The sequence below is a fragment of the Monodelphis domestica genome, chromosome 2, assembly GCF_027887165.1.
Source record: "Monodelphis domestica isolate mMonDom1 chromosome 2, mMonDom1.pri, whole genome shotgun sequence".
NCBI lineage: Eukaryota > Metazoa > Chordata > Mammalia > Didelphimorphia > Didelphidae > Monodelphis > Monodelphis domestica.
The window spans coordinates 155,766,864-155,783,810 of record NC_077228.1 but is presented as its reverse complement, the minus strand read 5'-3'; the positions used below and the strand labels follow the sequence as shown (position 1 = coordinate 155,783,810).

The window sequence follows — 16,947 nt, the reverse complement described above, 5'->3', positions numbered from 1 at the left end:
ATCACAATGAAGCTTTGACAATGACAATCATGTTGCTCTTTTGTTCAAATCCTGACCTGATATGAAATGCTGACCCCTGTGGATGGGTCTAAGGTGGGAGACATAAGAAAAGAACTCTTATGCCACCCCAACTTTTCCTTTTTTCTGAACTTCTGTATTATTTAGCCTCTTATGTTGCTCTTGTTGTTTAATCACTTTCCAGTGAAACCTTCCTCTTGACTAATTCTTTATGACTCCTAGGATTTTTCTTAACAAAGATACTAGAGTGGTTTGCTTTTTTGTTCTCCAGCTCATTTTACAGTTGAGGTGTTCAGGTAAACAGGGTTAAATGACTTGCCCAGGGTCACACAGTTCATAAATATCTGAGGTCAGATTTAAAAGCATGAAAACGAATCTCTCTGACTCCAGGCCCCAAGAACTCTATCCACTGTGCCACCTAGCTGCCCTTATGCTCTTATAGTACCAATTAATACTTCATAATTTACTTTCACATGCATCTTTCTAATTGTTTCATTTGTATTAGGAAGGTAGAAAAGGAAAGGAAAGATACAAGCATTTATTAAGAACCAACTATGTGCCAAACACTATGCTAAGTAATTTACAAATATTATCTCATTTGATCCTCACAGAGGGGTTATTATCATACCCATTTTACAGCTGTGGAACTGAGGCAGATAAATGTTAAATAATTTGCCCAGGATCACACAGTTAATAAGTATCTGAGCCTCCATGATTTTAGGTCTACTACTCCTTCCCCTTTGTGACCTAACTGTCTCTCATAGATTCAAAGACATAGAGTTGGATGGAAACTTAAAGGTAATTTGTACAACCCCCATTTTGCAGATTAAAAAACTGAGGCACAGAGAGCTTAAATGACTTGCCCATGGTCACACAGAAATTAAATGGAAAAAGATAAAATTTAAATCAAACTGTCTGACACTATTCCTAATACTCTCTCTACATGGTGTTGTCAATCCATGTACATTGCAAGCATATTGAAGGCAAGGTCTAAATACAGTGGAAAGAATTAGGTAGTATTTATACCTTACTCTCTGGTGTCAAAGAACTTTGATACTACCAATAAAAATATCAGCAAGTCACTTAACTTTCCTTGACCTCAGTTTCCTCATCTGTAAAACTGGAGGTTAGACTAATGACATGTGATGTCCCTTTCAACCCTAGACTTATTATTCCATTATAATTCACACCATTGGTCACTTCAAGCATTTCAAAAATACTTATCCATTGTGTAATCTATTTTAGATGGGGAGCCATTTGATGGATGCAAGCTTTGAGCTAGCTTCTCTTTAGGAAGAGGATTCTTTGGAAACACAGGATGATGGAAGGAAGAACAAAGGCCTGGAAGGCACATGAGCAGAAAATATGGCTGAGAAGAGTAGACTGTACCAAGCTGAGTTATTTGAGAAGCTCTGACTTGCTTCTTCCAGCTGGGAAGGTCTTTATAATTCATTGCTTTGTCCTGACTCCAGAACTCCTTGAAGTTCACCACACTACTTTTCTTCTCCAAGATAGCAACAGATAGTAGCCAAAACAAAGGGAGGGGATATAACAGTGTCTAATGAGGCATAAAGGACCCTTTGTCCTTTTTTCCTCTAATGCTGAGTGTGTATAGGATATCCCTTTGGCAGGGATGAGAACAGTGGCTGACTTCTCATAATAAAGCAACAAAAAACAGAGTTTGCTAATCCTTCATCCCTAGCTCTTCCTTTTTGCTCAGGCAGAAACTTTCTAAATACCCATACATTCATCTAAAACCTGTCCTCTCCAAGTCTCTCAACAGAATTTAGCAAGCATTAGATGACCTAGTTCCTGACATAGAGATGTTGATAGTTTAACAATAAGTAGAATCCATTTTTAAAAGATCAAAGAGAATAATGAAAATGCATTAAAACCAGATTTGTCATTATAGTAGTGTGGAAAACTTGGTATAAGATAAGGAAGTTCCTCTCCCAGTGCAAATATTCACTTGCTCTGGGGCTGAGAGATCAAGTGACTTGTCTAGGGTCTCTGAGTCAGTATTTGTCAGAGATTTTAAGCCAGCTCTTCCAGACTCGAAGGGAGCTCTCTCCTGAGTACAATATGCTACTTCTAAAAAATCATATTTCATCAATCATTGTTCCACACAATTACTTGTCTAACTAGAATCAAATAGAATTTATTTATGGATGCTTCATGGAGGAAGTGCAGGTAAATGACACTAAAAGGACAAGCTCAGTCAGGAAGAACCAGAGAAAGTTTTGATACTGGAGTGAGTAAATTGTGATGAGATTGGTCAATTTTTGCTTAGGCAGAACACTGTTCCTTTCTATATATTCCGCAGAAAGCCATTTATTATCATTGAAGTGCCAGATATGCGTCTAGCCTCCATTTGAGAAAAGACTAATGGCAATCTTTGATCTGGGGAGACGGCTTTAATCTATGATATAGAGTCAGTCAAATAGTCACCATTTGTGAATCATTTTCAAAACTCCTTAATGACTAGAATATTCTTTCCTTAAAAAAATATTTTTTCTAGCACTGGAAGAGAATGACTTCAAGATTTCCTACTTATCTCTAGAATAGTAAATAACTAACTCAGAGCTGATTTGCAGTCCATTCACTTACCTTTTCAGTATTCTAACACAAGGCTTAGAACTGAGGCTACCTTGAGAGCTCATCTAATCCATTCCTTACATAAAGGCAGGACTTCAGTATCCACAAGACACCAAAAATGACCGTATATCTGGCCTTTTTTACATTTTTTTTAAATCAATTGTCTGCAGCCTCATGAAAGGCATCGTTTCTTTTCTTATTTTCCAGGCACTTCTGAGTGACTGAATTATGTGCCATCAGGCTGGAAAGGATGTTTCCAATAGACTTTTACTTATCAATATTGGGGATATTTTGACTATCAAGGAGGAGTTTCCACAGTAAAAAACAAAATAAAACAAACAACAAAAAACAACAACAAAAACAAAAACAAAAAACCATTCTATCTTTAAGAAAAGAAATGTAAAATTCTTCTCTCAGCTACCATCTCCTCCCCAGCTCTTTGCCAATGGCACCAGACATCGGGCCCTGAAGAACTTATCTTTCACTCTTGGAACTCCCATCCTGAGCCCTGATTGATAAGGCCATGATGATAACATGTCCTGTTCTATCTAGGTAGGACTCAGCCATGTTTTACTTCACTCTCTAGTTAGCTCCTGACAAGCTATCTTGTCATAATTGGCATTCATTATGTTCTCCCCGTCTTTTACAATTCTGAAACCATAATCAATTCAACACTGCTATTGCTACTTACCTAATGGCTCTGCTTGCCAAATCAAACTATAACTACTTCTATATATGTATATATATATATATATGTATATACTCATAGATATGTATATAGATAGTTAGATAGATACATAGATATAGATAGATACATAGATAGATAGATACAAAAATATCAATATTGTCTCCTCCCACCGGAAAGTGAGTTCCTTGAGTGCAGGGTCTCTATCATATTTGTTGTTAAAAGCCCAGTGTTTTAAAGTGATCATTCATTAAATTCTTATTCATTTATCAAGCCATAAAGTGACACATCAGAAGGCAAAACAGTTCCGATGGCAATAAACTCAGATTCAGGATGTATAGAACTAGATGAGACCCTATCCATTTTATGGATAAATAATCTAAGGTCCAGAGACTAGATTCACTTGCTTACAGCAAATCAATGAACCCAGAACCCATATATTGCTGATATTGATCAAAATAATGATATAAAATCAGTATCAAGATATTAACCAGATATTGACCAAGGACCAAGATGGCCACTATGAAGACCTGGAAGTCAGGTAGGGGGAAATCCTGAGTAATGAGATTGTCAAACGCTTTTAGATGGGAAAAAAAATCTCCCTTTTGAAATCTGCAGCAGCAAAGCACCTGACGCTCATATGGTGAGTGATTTGGCCCTCCAAAATCATCTTAACTAGACCTGCAGTTTCCCTTCTTATCTGAAGACATTCAAGTCTAGCTTAGAGTGTTCTTCTGAGGCCTGGTTTGCTCCTGATCAGCAGGTGATGGTGTTCAATCACTTTCCTTCTCCACAGCTTTATTTTCCAACTCTTTAGGGAGGCTGCTGTCACTCATTCAAGTCACCACGGCCCCTGTGAGTGCTCCACTGATGGGTAACTTCCTAATCACTCCATTTAGACACTCTAAAGGATAACTTAGGATTTAGAAAAAATAAAAATCTGCACTACTCAGAGCACTTAATGTTTGTGGAGGAGAAAAAACCCTGCATAAATAACCAAGGATGCTATTTTCATGCCTGCCTAATTGAATCCCTTTCATCATCTCTCTTTGTCTCTCTTTACAGTGACAATTGCTGTGAACTGTGATCTCATTAGGTCTTCCTTTCCTCCTTCCATCTGCTCTGGGGTTATCAGGCTCGCAGCTGCTCTGCAGACTAAAGCTGTGAGGGAACTCTGGAGGCTTTTGGGAAGCTGCAGCCAGAGGCCCTTCAATGTGGGGACAGATGCTGGGGAAAATGGGCTTCTGACACTCCCAGCTGTTTCTGGTTGCCTAGTTAAAAGCATTTCCCTTTGAGCTGTATGTATGTGTGTATGTATGCATTTATGTGTGCATGTATGCATGCATGTATTATGTGTATGTCATATGTGTACTGTATGCAAGTATGTGTATGCATGTGTGTCCATGCATATATGTACACACATACATGTAAAGCATATAAATGTGCATGCAAATAGACATGTGGGACTAGGCATGCATGTGTGTAAATTTATAACACACCCATGCATGTGTGTTTAGACATGTGCACACGTGTGCATGTAAATGGGCATGCATATGAATCTATGCATGCACACATATATCATATATGTGCCCATCACTTTGTGTATCCACATGTGTGCTTATATGTATATGCATGTATACATGTCTAGAAATGTATTGCTATATACATATGTGTATGTAACTTTGTATATACACATGTATGTGTACATATATACATATATGTATTATATAATATGCACATGTGGTATTATATATATGTATATGTGTATACACATATGTATGTGCATCCCTTCCAATACAATGAATATATTCCTTTCTCTAAACTCTTCTCTGGGGAAGCAGTCCTGGTTTCATTCAGACAGATAAGTGACTCTCTGGGTAGGACAGTGATTTGGAATCAAAAAGATCTGGATTCAGATCTTGCCTCAGACACAAACTATGTGACCCTAGGAAAATTAGTTAATTTTTCTCAGTCTTGGTTCCTTCATCTGTGAAATGGAGATAGTTATAATTTATGTAGCTCACAGGGTTGCTGTGAAATTATTGTGAGGTTGTTGTGGCATTACATATGTAAAGCACTTAGCAAACCTTAAAGTGCTAAATAATATAGCTACTATTATTATTATCAAGGCAATCCCAGTAGACAGAAGTAATGTCATGGATAACTAATGATATTTTCCTGTAACTTTAAATGTTCCCAGGAATGTTCTGATGTATTAAATTTTACTTGTCTCTAGCATGATCAAAAGGGATTATACCTTTATTTGCAAATATTCAGGAATTCAAATTCATTTGGAGACTAGATTTTAGATTTAGTACGACTTGAATAAAGCAAACCCTCATCTTTTGGATGAGGAACTGAACAGCACCGAGAGGTGAAGTACTTTATCTAAGGTCACAAAAATAAGTGGCAGGACCAACATTTGAACCCAGCTCTTCTGACAGCACTTTTTGCCCACTGTACCATGCAGTATTCTGAAGCTGGAGACCTTAGAAAGAGTGTAGTCTAACATTCTCATTTTCCAGATGAGGAAACTGATCCTAAACTATTTACATCATCTCCTAATTGGTTTCCCTTCTCCAGACTCTCTTTTTGTCAATCAGCTGTTAAAGTGATAGTATTCCTCAAGTGCAAGTCTGACCATGTGACATAGAAAAGCTAGCATTAGTCTGGAGTCTGAAAACCTGTGTTCAAATATTGCTCACTAACACTTGTTACCGGCCACAAACCTGATACTGTAAAGCTGCTAAAAAGCTCAGACAAATTGGAAAAAGAAATTAGCAAGAGATGGAAATAGTCAGTGTTGGAGGAGTTGTGGAAACAAGAGCCTACAATACGTTGTTGGTGGAAAATTTTGTAACCTGCAAATTTTGGAAAGCAATTTGAAAATAAATGAGGAGAGTAACTAAAATGAACATACCAGAGGTTTCACTCCTAACCACGTACCCCAGGAAGGACAATGACAAAAGGAAAGAACTCTTATATACCCCAAAATATGGGGACATACCCCAAAAAAGTGCTTTTTGAAGCAGCAAAGAAGTAGAACCAGGTAGATTTCCTTTGATACTGATACGGATAAGCAATTTGTTATATATAAAAACATAATCATAATATAATAAATAATCTTAACTACTAGGTGCCAGGCACTATACTAAGCACTTTACAATTATTATCTCATTTGATCCTCACACAACCCTGGAAGGTAGTTACTCCACTGCACCCCCCAGCTGCCTCTATGGCTGTGGAATATTATATATTAGGTGTGACAGTTTCAGCATGTAGGGTTTTTCTTTTTTCCTCTATCTTATTCTTCGTTATAAAGGGTGGCTTTGAGGAATAGGGAAAGAGAAAGAACACACTGGGAAATGTAGGTGATGTGAAGACAAAGGGAGACCTTAAAGGCTGGGGATTTATTCTCCAACCCACACTCAAACAAGTGGATCAGATTCCTCAGATTTATAAACGTGAAAAGCTTTTTTCTCAATAATCTCCATCTGACACATCTCCACCCACTCACCTCCCAAAATCATCTAACAAATGATTACTGAATCAATAACAATGAATCAATTAATATCAATTAATTATTATAAAGAGATATTTATTGAGAAAATATAGTAAGAACTGAAGTACACACATTTCCCCCTCTTCCACTCTTTCCTACATCTCTACTAAGTCCCCAAGAGAATGGGACTAAACTTAAAGCAATTATTTACAAAGTATTCCCTCTACTCAGTTCTCTTCTCATTGGGGCATAGCCAACTCATGAGTCACTCCTTTGCTTGAAGGATACAGCATATCTGTTACCAGTAGATTCATTGCGAGGCTGGGTCAAGTAGGTCATTCCTCAGGACTGGCGTCTGACCAAATTCAGCTACTGCAGCCACCTGCCAACTCCACTCTGCACTCCAGCTGGTGAACCTCTGTCTGATTGCTTCTTCTGACATTTCAAAGCTTATAATCTGGTCAATTTGTCCCCTCACATTCAGTCCCTCAAAATGGGAAAGAAAGAACGCAAGGATGGAAGATCAAGAAATATACATGTGTCTGCAGCCACAAAGGAGTCCCAGATGGGAGACAGTCACCTGGCAGTGCTAGCTGATACCTCTTTCTCTAGTCCAGGAGCAATACTTGTATCCCTTGCCACCAGGTGCATTTTGTGACAAAAAGGAAAAATGAAAGAAGAGCCAGGCAGGCTCCAAATCTGGGAAGGTCCTTCCATCACACTATGTACTTCAAGAACCAGCTCACCAGGTCTCCATGTGTGCTTATACTAGAGCACACTACATACATTCCAAGGATGGTGCCCCCATTAGCGAGTCCCTTCGTTACATGAAACACACATATATATGCATATAAATATACATACATGTATAATATATGTAACTCACATTTCTATAGTGCTCTCTATGTGCCAAACACTGGGCAATTTATAACTTTTATCTCACCCCCTTTATATAGATGTATATATAAATATATATACACTTGGTTTATATATAGAGATATACATTTATATAAAAATAATATACAAGAGATATAAATGTATAAATATACACATTTGGCTTATATAAATATACATTTATGTAATATAATATATATTTGGTTATATCAAAATACATGTTTATATAAAATAATAAATAGAAATATCTAAATATATACACATTTGACTTAAATACATTTATATAATATAAATATAAATATATATTTGGTTATATATAAATACATATTTATATGAATAATAAATATCTAAATATATACACATTTGGTTTATATATACATATTTATATAATAGATACAAATATATAAACACATTTGGCTTATATAAATATACATTTATATAATAATATATAATAAATATATGCACATTTGGTTTATATGTAAATAGATATAATATATGTATATATTATATAACATATATAATATAAATAGATATAACATATAATATAAATCTATAAATACATTTGGTTTATATATAAATATGTTTATATAATAAAATACTATAATATAAATGTATAATTTAATAAAAATATAATATATATGAATATATATTTGGTTAATAATGTTTTTTAATCTGCGATTTTTCCAATATACCATCATACCTCTTAATTGTTTTATATAGTTGAATTTGTTTTTCATTTATATTCTCATTTATTGATATGATAAAAATAACCTTAAACATATTATCTATGTGATCTTGGGTAAATCATTTAATCACTTTGGGTCTTAGCGCCATCATCCATAAAATGAGGTGGGCCTAGATGACATCTAAACTCTTCTACAGCTCTAATTTTATAATCTCAGAATACCGACCATAGCCTGTAGGTAACAAGAATATTCTTCATTAATCTGAAGAACCATTATCTGCAACTACAGTGTATCTTAATTCTGACAAGGATTCTGAAAGAAGGAAAAAAAAGAGAATTTTTTATTTTTTCTTTGAAAAACATCCTCCATGTCACAGTTTAGCAAAGTTATTTAAGATTATTAGGATTTCAGACCAACTTAGAAATACATTAGAGTATCTAAGTAGATATATTTAGCTCCCACTCAAACTGTTCTGGTTTTAATTCTAATATTTATAATAACCTAGCCGGCCTTTGGAAATGCTAACAACATAATCCCTGAAGCTTTCTTTGTTTCTAGTTGTGGGAAGGTGATAGGCAAAGTAGAGCTGCTTAGACCAGACAAATCAAAAATCAATCCCTTATTTATTGAGCACCCTGAGGTGCATGGCCCTGTAATAGCTGCTTTACAGAATTAATCAGAAAAACAGGGTTATGCTTATCAAATTAGACAGAGAGATCATTTTAAAAGGCCATTGTTTTGTACAGGAGATGACACTTTTTTTGCTGTTTTTGCCTGTAAAAGCAACTGTTAAGTGCTATTCTGTGCTGGAAAATGCTAATAAAACAGGAGCTCGGAATGCGTTGAGTTCCCAGGTAGTGGGTAACAAGTGTTAGGGGAAGGGTCAAGGTGATTTTTATTTTTATTTGGAGAAAATGATCTAGTGAGTTATCAAGTTTGAAGATGTATCCTAGTTTCTAAACCTGTTTAGAAGCTAGCTGGGCAGGCCAGAATAAATGTACTGTTTGTAGGAGATAATTCCTTTATTTAGGGTGAAATGTGTCACCTCAGGCTATTGTTCTTGTAATTGGCATCTACTGTGGATGTTTTGTTTCTGCTAGATGGTAACTGTGAAATTATTCCCCCCAAGGGCTTATCCTTTAATGTATGAAAGGAAGAGGGAAGAAAACAGCCTTAACCTGGGAGATGAGGCAATAAAAAGATAACTGTATACCTCAGCTTGCTGAAAATGAAAGCCCAAACAAGGATTTGGCCAAGTAATTCATGCAGTAATAGTTCAGATTTGGGGATAAAATAGTTTTCCTTCCAAGGGGACTCCTAGTTACTGACCTACTGGACCAAGGATGTGTGCAAAGACTAAAACTAACCTATACTATAAGGGTCTAGCTAATTGGATTTCTGAAGCTTTCATTATATTAGGTGTCAAATGGCATTATTTATGTTTAAAGTGATGAATAGAATACCTTTCTTATTATGACAACACCTTAAAATGTATGTTTCAAAACTGTCTTCAATTTCACTTTCTGTAAGGGGTTCAATTGAATTCATTAATCTATGGAAGAGAAAGTATCAATAAGTTAAAAGGCATTTATTAAGTACTAATTATGTGCAAAAGCATAAGGGACACAAAAACCAAAACAAAGACAGTCCCTGCCTCCAAGGAGATTATTTATGTGTATATATATACATAAATAATATATATATATATATGTGTGTGTGTGTGTGTGTGTGTGTGTGTGTGTATGGCTTTTTACCTCATATATATATATATGTATATATATATATATATATATATATTTACATATATATGAGGAAAAACACACATAGAGGGAGTGCTGTCCACAGAGGAGCACTTTGGTCCAGAAAATTAGAGGAATGATGAATAGAGTCATAGGGAAGTAGAATACCACATGCTACCCAAGAACAACCAGACTGATTTGATCATACTTAATGGTTCCAGAACTAGAGGTTATGAGGGGGCAAAAGTATACACTGGATAGATGTTAAACAATATGAAGCATTTACGTTTTATATTGATATTGATTTCCTGTCCCATGATTCTTTTCAGAATAATACAGCTTCCTTCTTATCTCTTATGTTTTTAATGCTTTTGCTTTGTCAGATAATATGATCTCTATTCCTTGGGCAGGTTTGAGTAGACTTTCTAAGCAACAAATCTGTGTAGATAATGCCACTGGAAGTTCCCCATCTCCCTTTAGAAACTATCTCTCTTTTTCCATGGAATCATTCATCAGTCTGAACCCCTTCTATAACAGAAACCAAATTTTATCCTTTCTTTCTGCTTGGTTCAGTCCTTGCTTTTGCCTCCTTGCCATTGTCCTATTGATTCTGTATTTCCTGAGAGACAGAATTAATTTCCCTTCATTGCTTACCTTTGACTTGATTGAAATATATCATATATTCTTCTCTATCTTCCTCCTCTCTCTCCTTTATGTCCATTCTATAGTTTAGTCACACAAAAATATATATTTGCCAATGAGTGGAATGTTATGAGGTTTAAAGTCATAAAATTTCAGGGTCTTTATCTACCATCAATTCTATTTGACTTATGCATTTTATTTTTGTCTGCTTGTATACTTTTAGAAAGAAATCTCTTAATGGTCTCTGTTGTTATTTTGTTGTTTTCTTGGTTACTGTATTTGTTTACTTTTCTTGTCTTTCTATTGTTTGGCATATTTATAAAGAAAATATCTATTCAGATTTGATTTTTTTCTAGGAATACTTCAATTACTTAAAAAAATTAAATGCCCACTGTAGTAGATATTGATACTAGGGAAATTATGGTAATGGGGAAATGTTAGAGAAGTAACACCAGGAAGCAAGCCAGGGAAAGACTGGATCTTGATCCCTTCCCCTTGCACTACTTCCTGTTCCCTTCCCTTCTTAAAATATTCTTCTCAGAGATGCTAAGCTTGAATAACTTATATATTTATCCCCTAATAACCAAATCCCACAATCAAATTTTTAACTAAGAGGGCTTTTATTCCTTTGGGTAAAGGAGGTAAGGAGAGGGGAGGGGTTCTAAGTTATCCTGTTGAAGATTTCAAGATATATTCAAATTCAGGAAACAAAGTTATCTTTCCCTAAGGGGAGATGTGACAGCAATGCTGACAGTTTTCTTCTAGGCTAAAACCCCAAAGTCTTTTTCAGCACACAGTCTTAGGGATAAAGCAATAGCTAGAGTGTATGTCTATCTTCCACCTTCTGGTTCAACAGCCAGAGAAGGAATCCTTTCAGCCAGCACAAGCTGCTTAACTGCTCTTTCCCAAGGTTCCTTGGAACTTTCTCCTCATCTCAGTTGATTGGCATTTCACAAGTTCTCAAATCTTTTCCTTTTTTGTAGATGCATTGGTCACTTCTCAAAATCTTCATTTATACTACATATTTCCATTGATAACTAGGTTCAAATTTGAAGGCACCTTGGTTTTCATCTTAGGATTCTTTGCTCTTTAGAGTATCCCTTTCCATCCTACATTTATGATGGATACAGACTAGTCCTGTGTTGGCAAGGGCATGGCACTCATGTTGCAGCATGCTAGAGGGGGTTGTTCTGTTCCTCCTCTCCACAACACTTGAGGACAATTTTCACAAGCCCCTCCTCTCTGTCCAGCAGCCCAATGTGAGCACTTCCTCCCTCTACTGTCTGGGGTAATGTGGTGGGCTCACAGGCATCTTGAAGGTGCAATTTGGGCATGCAATCTCTAAAAGGTTCACCAATGCTAGACTAGTCTGATATTATTTGCATTTCCTTTCTTTAACATTTGAAGATCTTTCTTTTACTGTTTTTCATCATTGGAATTATTAAATTTAAACCCTATGTGTCTTGGATCCAGACATTCTAGAAAGGTTTATTGTATTATTTCTTGTCTTGGTCAATTTTTTTTAACTTGTTAGAGTGTTCTAGGAGAGATAACTCTTAAATTGTCTCTATGAATCCTGTCTGATTTTGTTGAGTTTAGATTGTATGGTGATCATATCTTCTTTTACCTTGATGGCCTTTTTACTTTTCTTCCAGGTTGTTCTACCTTCTTCTTTATTTGAATTCCTTATTAATCATTCTCTTTTTGTTTATTTGATTAGTCTTGCAGATATGGATTCAAGTTTTTCACTTCTTCAAATAACTTTTGTTGTGAAGGTCATAAATATTTTCATAATTCTTATACATCTTTTAAGCCATTTAGGAACACCGTGCATGAGTCTGAGTTCTCTTGGGAATCCTTAGGGTCTTCTGTCTCTATCTTTCAATTTTGATTCAGAAATGTCTAGAACCTTTTACTTGAGCTAGAGGTCATATGCCCTTTTGTAATATCTTCCTTGGAGATTTATCTGCTTATGCTCAAGGTATTTCAGTCTTCTTCCCCCAGAGATCTTTAGTAATTCCAGTCTTTTCCCCCCTTATATTCCCTTATTATTCATTTTCTGACTCTTCCTTTCATATTGATTTTCCTGTGGGCTAGATCTCAGTTTTCCCCCTTTAAGGCAATTTACATTTCACCAGCAAGTCTTTGTCTCAGGTGAGTACTGGGGATACAAAATTGCCAGAACTGGACACTTGACCCTTTGCTTCAATCAGGTAGTCCACATGGATCCATGCACATGGTAGCATCCTGCTACACTATTTTCTGTGACTGTTTACTAGTTAAATAATACTTCATCAGAGTGCTAGAGTCCTAGAGAGAACAAACCTCTGTTGGTTTTCTGGGGCATGAGGAAATGATAAGGAGATTTGAGTTGAGTTGAGAGTTGAGTTTTGTTGTAAACACAACAAATTGTGGCTTGTGCAGTTCTGCCAGTCATGTAGGTGGCAGAATACAGGGCAAGAACATTAAGGGTTATAGATTTACCTTCTTTACTGTGAGTTTATTTTTTGTTTGTTTTTAATACCCTTAGGGGTTTTGATGTCCTAGAATGTGAAAGCAGTTTAAACTGATTCATCTCTTATGCATAATTCTGATTTTATAGAGGTTTGAGAGATCATGAGAAGCAGAGAAGTGATTAGTACCATCTTGGTCACATGACTCAGAAATTTTCTTATTATTATCTAACCCTTCCTTATTTTATGTTTTCTGTTTTCCTTTCTCCATTCTTTAATGTTCATGTTTCCCAAGGTTTTATATTTATTCCTCTTCTCTTTTCTTTATATTTTCTCCCAGTGACATTATTCATTCCCAAGACTTCAACTACAATTTCTAAACACATAACTCAATTTAATTTAATTCAGCAAATATCCAGTAAGTATCTATTAAATGCACATTATTGTTCTGGGTCCTCAGTTATGAAGATCAAAAGAAATGTAGTTTCTGCTCTCAAGGACCTTACATTCTAAAAGCAGGATATATGTATATTCTCATAGATAAGTAAAGAAAAGAATTACATTTTTATTCTAATGCCTTATTTATGTGTTCAGTATGACATAAGGAAAAACAACTGCAAAGAATTAGTTTAAATCTCCTCAGTATAGTGCATGGAAAGATTATTGGAAAATGGGGAGAAAGTAAATCATATTTAAGCTCTCCCTAAATTGCTAGAGTTTGTTATCAGGGAGAAAATAATTTCTGAGTGACTTTGACCCACCCCTAAGGGTTGCCATTTGTGTAATAAAGGTCTATGTATTTGATTAAAAATATATTTGTATATATATTTTTATTATGTACTTGTTTTATATACTTACTTTATGAGACTAGACAGCATCAATTTCTTCTCTTTCTTTACCTGTTTTCTTTCCCCAAGTTCTTAACTTTTTCACATATTGTAGATCTAAAACATTTTCAATGTGCTTTAAAAAGAAAATCTATTAATTAAATCATTAAATAATAAAGAATTTATTTAAAAGATGCTAAAGAAATAAATCTATTAGTTTCTCTCTTGGAAGGCAAGAGTATTCATGGCTTATGTTACTGGAAAGAAGGGGAAAGTGCAAAGATAAAAATTTTTTAAAAACAAGCTTTCTTTTCCATTAGAAGCTTGGCAAATAAATCTTATCATATATTTTTCCTCTCTTGACCCTTCTGGAAGAATTCTCAACTCCTGGGGCTGGTAGAGGGGAAGGGAGGAACCCAAAAAGTCAGTGAAGAAATGAATTATATTTCTTACAATAGCCTATTATAGAGTTTAATTAGAGTTCTTAAGGAAGAAATAATTTCTTCATTATTTCTAACTTAAGTGTTTCTTATAGCTATTGGTATGATTTTCTTGAGTTCTGATTAACAAGAACATATCTGAAGCAATATTTGCTATGAAATTTATGTGTCATATTCCTTTGTGTGGGGTACGATTAGTAGTCAGGAACTAGCCAACCTTCAAAGTGAATGTAGTTTGCTACTGCAAAATTTTCCCTATAAACTACCACAGCAGAAAAAAAGCATAGTATTTCATTGTAGGGCCTCTGGTGCTCAATGATGTGGATAACTTAAGATGTTAAGCATAGAAATGACCATAGAACTCACCTAGCCCAAATTTTCACCTAATCCAAGAATATTATCTATAGTACTCCTTAAAAGTGGTCCATCAACTTCCTCCTGAATTTCAGTGATTTTTTTTCAGGATTCTATAAAAACCTATTTTCTTCCAAAGGGCGATAAAAGACTGTCTGCCCTTTGATCCAGCCATAGCACTGCTGGGCTTGTACCCCAAAGAGATAATGGACATAAAGACTTGTACAAAAATATTCATAGCTGCGCTCTTTGTGGTGGCCAAAAATTGGAAAATGAGGGGATGCCCCTCAATTGGGGAATGGCTGAACAAATTGTGGTATATGTTGGTGATGGAATACTATTGTGCTAAAAGGAATAATAAAGTGGAGAAGTTCCATGGAGACTGGAACAACCTCCAGGAAGTAATGCAGAGCGAGAGGAGCAGAACCAGGAAAACATTGTACACAGAGACTGATACATTGTGGTACAATCGAAGGTGATGGACTTCTCCATTAGTATCAATGCAATCCCTGAACAATCTGCAGGGATCTAAAAAAAAAATACTACCCACAAGCAGAGGATAAACTGTGGGAGTAAAAACACCGCTGAAAAGCAACTGCTTGACTACAGGGTTGGAGGAGATAAGACTGAGGAGAGACTCTAAATGAACACTATAATGCAAACTCCAACAACAGGGAAATGGGTTCGAGTCAAGAACACATGTGATAACCAGTGGAATCATGCGTCGGCTATGGGAGAGGGAAAGGCGGGGGGGGGGGGGGGGGGGGGAGGGGAGGAAAAGAAAACGATCTTTGTTTCCAGTGAATAATGTATGAAAACGACCAAATAAAAAAAAAAACCTATTTTCTTGGTATCCCCTACCACTCTCTCTGTGCTTAGATAAGTCTGTGATATCACCTACCTTTACTGACAAAAAAAGTTCAAGTGCTTGGCATAGTGCCTGGCACATAGTAGATACTTAACAAATATTTGTTCCCTTTCCATAAACTTACAAAACTTGCACACTCAATGGCTTGCATACAAACCATCATTGGTGGCTTGCTTAACCTTCCATGTTTCTTTCCTTTGTCCTATCCCTTCTCTCATAATGTCCTATTGATTTATCTTCTCTAATTATGTAAAAATAAAATGAAAACATGTCTATATCTCTTTATAATTAGGTAATTTGATATTGTCCCTAAAGACTTGAGGGAATTTGGATATACTCCCTAACAGTGTTGTCCTTCCTCCAACATGTTGTCCAAGCTGCCAGAAACCTATAGAAGGCATAAACATCTGCTTTTTGAGGTTTGGATTCAGAGATCTCTTTCTATTTCCACAATTCTGAATTAGGGGAAAATGTTCTACTCTTATTTCTGAACTGAGTTCCTTGAGGAATATGGGAATAGACTGTAGATTTTCTTGCTTCTATATAGGACTTGAAGAGTGACACTTAGTGGCCACCATACTGTGGAATCCTGAAATTTGTCGGATCTTCTAACCAGGCTCAAGGATTATTGATGTAGATTGTGATTCCACTATTGTCACCTACCTTTTTAAACTCACTAGCTTAAATAAAGTAATATAGTACTAGCATTTGAGCAGAGTCCAACATTTCATCCAACAGTTTTATTGCTGTTAAGTTAAAAATGGACATCTTATATAAAGTCAAAGGATATGAACAGTTTTCACAAAGGGATCTCATATAAAATTTTTCTAAATCACTAATGAGAAATCCAAATTAAAACAGCTGTGAGATACCGCCCACAAAGGAAAATGATAAATACAGGGATTGATGTGGAAAGAATAGGTATACATTCATCCCTTGCTATATTTTGGTTCACTTATCCTGACTTTGCAGTATCGCAGCTTTAAAATATATATATATATATACATATATATGTATATATAAAAATATATGTATACATATACATGTATTATGTATGTAATTCTGTGCAGTTACATTTATCGCAGCACACTATTTGCTAATGGAATGAAAGGCGACCAATCACAGCATTGTATTCTGTATCCTGGGCACTGATTGACTCAGTGACTATGGGTTAAGTGTGGAAAGGGTTTATAGGAGAGTAGGAAGGGTTTATAAAACCTTAAAATATATGTAAATAATTAAAT

At 35.6% G+C, this 16,947-nt stretch overlaps 1 protein-coding gene across 1 annotated transcript in view; it reads left to right on the top strand.

Moving 5' to 3' along the window:
* The window catches only part of SLC35F3 (solute carrier family 35 member F3), a 531,513-nt gene that overhangs the window by 65,746 nt on the left and 448,820 nt on the right, over positions 1-16,947 (top strand). The gene's annotated exons all lie outside the window — the stretch shown is intronic.